Source organism: Bactrocera neohumeralis, chromosome 5, assembly GCF_024586455.1.
Source record: "Bactrocera neohumeralis isolate Rockhampton chromosome 5, APGP_CSIRO_Bneo_wtdbg2-racon-allhic-juicebox.fasta_v2, whole genome shotgun sequence".
Lineage (NCBI taxonomy): Eukaryota > Metazoa > Arthropoda > Insecta > Diptera > Tephritidae > Bactrocera > Bactrocera neohumeralis.
Genome location: NC_065922.1, coordinates 31423036 through 31428817, shown reverse-complemented (window position 1 = coordinate 31428817; position 5782 = coordinate 31423036). Strand labels below are relative to the sequence as shown.

Below are 5782 nucleotides of genomic sequence, written 5' to 3'. Positions count from 1 at the left end.
TCGTCATCAAAAGGAGTTCTATCATTCAAGGCTGTTGTGTCCTCTTAATTGGGGGTATTCTTTTTTACGTGGCCGGTCTCAAACTCAACGCACAACCCTCAGGAGCGGATTCGCTTTCGAACTTTAGCTCGGCTTCAAATGGATGCTTTCTGGATACCCAGGGGTACTTGGTCTATGACCGGAAATCGTGAGCTGCTTGATGTAAATAATATGCACATGGCTCCATCTTTCACAATATCAGAAAAAATATAAACAAAAAACCCTTTAAATATTTTTGGAATTTCATGAGGTCGCTAATTATTGATTACTCTTGCTAACAGGTGCTACTTCGGACTGAGTAGGCAATTGAGAGTAAAGTCCTCTCTCGACAAACAAAAATCGAATTTTATAAGTCACTCATTATTCCCGTCCTGCTATATAGTGCAGCGGCATGGTCGATGACAACAACTGATGAGTCGACGTTTCGAGTTTTCGAGAGAAAAGTTCTGCGAAAAATTTATGGTTGGCCACGGCGAATATCCCATTCGATGGAACGATGAGCTGTATGAGATATACGACGACGTTGACATAGTTCAGCCAATTAAAAAACAGTGGCTTTGCTAGCTAGGTCATGTTGTCCGAATGGACGAAAACACTCCAATTCTGAAAATATTCGACGTAGTACCCACCGGGGGAAGCAAAGGAAGAGGATGACCTCCACTCCGTTGGAAGGACCAGGTGGAGAAGGACCTGGCTTCGCTTGGAATCTCCAATTGGCGCCACGTAGCGAAAAGAAGCCAAAGACTGGCGTGCTGTTATTAACTCGGCTATAATTGCGTAAGCGGTGTCTACGCCAGTAAAGAAGAAAAATAATTATTGATTCCGATCAAACTCCAAAGGTCTGTTAGCAGCTGCTGCTGGCTAAGCTTGATTTCTGTAGGCTTCCTTGGGTGAGAACGAAACCAAAATTAAATTTAAAATTATAGATCTTTAACAAAATGATAGTATCATATGCGTAATTAGCGGCGTCTATATTTCGTCCAAGTGTTTGAGAAAAATTTAGAAACTTTCAGCGAATCATTGCAACATACCTTAAAATGAATATTAAAAGTAATTTACGAAGTTTGGACGAAATTCATGACCTTTGTCTGACTCCTACCCCGCCTCTTTTAATTGTTTTCAACATATGTAACTGTCTTATAAGAGGTGGGCGTAGTTATCAATTGATTTCAGCCAAATTTTTCTAAGCGTATGAAGGTGTTGAAATGCCAGTTTTCTGCAAGTTTGGTTGAAATAAACTAAGTGGGTGGCGAACTTTCTTCACTCAATCACTTCTTAGTAACTGTTTAGTTTTGTGTTTTAATTTGGAGTTGAGGTATAACACTTCAGAGTTTTTCAATTAACGGCGTTTTGTAGGTGTGACAATGGTTTAATTCCGCTCATCTGTAATACCACCTACTTATGTTGCCACTTGAATCTTTAATATTTGCTTTTATATATCCCAAACCAAAAATTTAATCTCATAACTATAAATCTAATAAAGTAAGATCGTGGATATTTGCCCTGACTAAAATTTGAATTTCAAAAATGCAATTACATACATATGTTTTATTCTTCTTAAACCTGTTGATCATTCTTCTTATAAAATTTTCCAAAAATATAAACAAAAAACTGCTTCCATCCGTGACAATGCTCCCGAGAAGCACTGCCGTGACCAGGATTCGAACCTGGGTTACTACGGCCACAACGTAGGGTCCTAACCACTAGACGATCACGGCTGTTGGAAGCTTGTCTCAAACCACATTAAATACTCGCATTCAGCCAGCCAAAATCGTATAAGCAAATGCAAATATGAAAAAGTATAGTAAAAGAAACCTGCTCTAAATAAGTATGTAAATCCATTAAATCAACCAAACAACAATTCAATTGAGTCCAACTACAAGCGTGGAAAATTAAGTCATTAGAAAAGTGAAAGGCTATGAAGCTGTGAGGCACACTGCAATTGTGGCGTGATACATATTTGGTGGGCATAGAAATAGACACAGAAGTAAGGTTTTTGTTGAAACTGAATTAAAAATAAGAAAAATTGCTTTCATTATTACGAAAACTTTAATGTATTTTTATATTACCGCCTTTTGGAGACCGAATGATGTTTTGGACAGAATTTTTCAGAAAGCTTCATATAATATTTTACTTTAAAGTTGCACGAACCGACTTTCCCCTTTTGGAAATATTTTTTCTCTTTAAAAATATTATCCTTTTACAATGAAACCTAGTTCTAGCCCTAGGGTATCAATATTTTGGTACCTTGATCATTTGTCATTCAAACTATTTTTACCACATTAAAATTTTGCAATTTGAACTTTTATCCATATATTCAGTATCTGGGAGCTTGAATTGGTTTGGTCCTATTTGGACAATATTTGGTCATAATGTGGACTCATACAGCCAAAAAAAAACTTCATATTCACTTATTTTAATACAAATCATTATTAAACCTTCCAAATAGGCTCGTAAATCAATCCAGGCATGACAACTCTTAATCACTACTTGACTCATTAGAGACTTTGAGTCTCGGACAAGCAGAATAACCATTAATATACTTTTTGATACTCATGTGGCGAGCTTTCAGTTTTTTTTTCCGATATCTGCTCATTTTTGAGCGTCATTAGATGCTTATGCGACACGACTTGTCTCTTCGTCAGTAATGATGCGTTTGATGTATGTAGGGCCTCCAGCTATGTCGTCAACCATGTTTGCGGCCGCTACTCGACGTCAGTTTTGCAAAAAAGTCTAGTCTTTTGGTACGAATTTGGCGTTTACACGCTTCATACCCAAAACATTAACCAAAAACTGTTGAGTCGATCCATAAGAGTTGTTCAGATCCTTTTCTATCTCTCTGATACTCACGACGATTTTCCAGCACTACTTTTTTAATGTTTCGATGCCACCGTTATTAACAGGTGGCGTATAGTCGGCTCTCATGAGCAAGTTTCGTTGAATACTGAATTCTTTGAGCCACGCAATTTAAATGAGCCAGTCTAGGTCATATTTGATCGGATGGTATTGCTTCATTAACTAAAAATCTACTCTAAGACATAAAGAAAAAATTCATGTTTCCATACAAAAAAAAAAAAAAAATGCAAATGTGGTTGACCTTTTTTTTTATTATTTAAGGTCTATATTTATTGATTCCCATCAAAATACAAGATCTGTTAGCAGTTGCTATTGGATTAGCTTGATATCTGAAGAGTGTTGTCTGGGAGAAAAAGGCTAAGGTTGAAAGTTAGATCTAAAACCCACCGCCGTCCAGGTTTTTCAATCACAGTGAAAATATTACCTGTAGTGAAATATCGCGAATCACTACTTTAAAGGAGCCAGGATAAAAATTGAACGGTACACGTTTTACCGCCAACTTTTCGTTCAAAACCCTTATCTAAGGACCTAACCGACCGATATCGACCAGATTTGGTACAAACTATTATCTCAACATTCCTAAGTTCTAGTGTGAAAACGTACGAAATCGAACCACAACCACGCCTACTTCTAATAAAACACAAGTCTAACTTTACTTTGATGTTTTCAATTTTCAGTACGCAAATCACGCACCCACAAATATATCGGGATAAAACTTTGTCCAAATAGTGCGCTTAGTGCGATCGAAACGATTCAGGCTACCGAATGTATGTATCAAAGTTCCAATTGCAAACTTTGTATCGAAAATATTGGTCAATTTGTGGGATATACATTGATTGCATTATAAAACTCATAGAGAATCCATATCTGATAATAATATGTTCGTGTATTCGTTGAATCAGATGAATAAGTCCCTTAGTCCCCTTATACCTAGCAAAAAGACTCTCAAAAATCCAGTTAAAATACCGCATGTATCGGCTAAAAAAATGGTGAAAACTTGCTCTAGACCTTATATAACACCGCAAACCTTTATTTTTGAAGAAATTCCCCTGGCTTTGATGCTGGCAAGTCACAAGAGTAGGACATGTTCGGTTACAGCCGATTTTAATTTTCCTTACTTGTCATTTTAAGAGGTTACATAAGTTTTCTTGGGTCAAAAACAATATTTCATCGACAATTTTTTTCTCATATAAAACAAATAAAACATATAGAATTTGTTGTTGCTATAAACATACACTATTAAAAAAGAAACTCTGAACTTTTTTGGAAAACATATTTTAAACTCGGCCATTGCGACATCACTTCCGGTGAGCCCTCTGAAAAAAGATGCGCCGCGTTGGCAGGATAACTCCTTACTGGATCATCTAAAACGTTAGCTGAGAACTTGGACGAAAAAAACTGAAAATTGAATAGCAGACAATATTCCAAAAAAAATGAGATTTTTTGTGAAAGTTTCGCGACATTTTATTTTTTCAAATAGTTGTAAATAAAAAAAAATCTTTCGTTCAAATCTTTAAGAATTGTATCTTAAAGACCTGTGTAAAATTTCATGAATCGGTTGAGTAGTTCTCGAGAAATTTTTCTAACCGATTTCAAAAACATAGTTTCGAGAAAAACACTTAGCCAGCTAACCTCGAGCGCACAAGCTCTCAAGGCTGTATCTCCGAAACTATTACACAGATCAACTTGAAAATTTACGACAATATTCCAGAGGCGTTTAATAAGACCGTGAAACCCATTAATGGTGTCAAAAATCGGCATAATATACTTTATAATGGGTTGTCAAAAAAGTCTTGCGGTATTTTTATTGAATTTTTTTTTATTGAAATTGAAATGAATTCTTGATGACTCATGCCCAGCTCTTGACCGATGCTACTATGCCGGTCTCTTTCGACCAATTCAACGATTTTATCGCAATTTTCGACGACAGGCCTTCCGGAGCGTGGCGCATCTTCGACCACCTCCACACCAGAGCGAAAACGTTGAAACCATCGTTGTGCGGTGGAAATGGAAACTGTATCGTGTCCATAAACTGCACAAATTTTATTGGCGGCTTGAGATGCATTTTTGCCTCTATCGTAGTAGTACTGTAAAATATGCCGTATTTTCTCTTTATTTTGCTCCATGTTTGCGACGCTATAACTCACGAACGACTTAAAAGAAACGACAATCAATCAAACAGCGCGTGAAATGGGCTTTCCAAAAAGGTATAGCATGACCCGATGCGACGAATAAAACTAGAACAACGCGCTTTCAGCGCCAACTAGCGAAAATACCGCAAGACTTGTTTGACAACCTCTTATCTTTCAAAAATCTTTGAGAGAAATTTAGAAAATTCTGAAGGAAATTCTATATTTCTTGAAAGAAAATCTGATTAAAAGTTTGCATGAACTTCTTTACGATTCTATCCTCTCCTCTCCTAGTACTATAATTTAGTGTTTTGCTATAATATAGTAATTTTAGTGAATCTCACATGGGAATACCCATTTACGTATTTTTGATTTTTTTTATTGCGTGGCATACAAATATGTAAATATATATTTCAAATATCAATCAATTTAATATTTCTGAGATGAATAAAAGCAGATTTCATGTACGAGTACTTATCTGCAGCCCATCAACAATTACATACTTACAGGGATCCAAGCAATCGTGGTGGTCTTTTACAAACGCACTAATAACGTACACAGCTCGTCCAATTGATTTCTTTGTGTATGATTGATTGCCAAACTCCAAAAAGGAAAAATCAAAATCACTTGAAATCTCGACAAAGAAACGATAAAAATCGCTTGATAAAAAATCGCCATAATCAATGCTGATCTCGATAAAGAGACTGAGTACTTATCTGCAGCCCATCAACAATTACAGACTTACTGGGATCCAAAAT

The 5782-nt window shown here is 36.3% G+C and overlaps 1 non-coding gene across 1 annotated transcript; it reads right to left on the bottom strand.

The window, feature by feature from the left end:
* Positions 1-1685: 1685 nt before the first annotated feature.
* On the bottom strand, positions 1686-1757 carry Trnah-gug (transfer RNA histidin (anticodon GUG)). Its single transcript has one exon. It is a non-coding gene; the product is annotated as a tRNA-His (tRNA).
* Positions 1758-5782: the final 4025 nt, after the last annotated feature.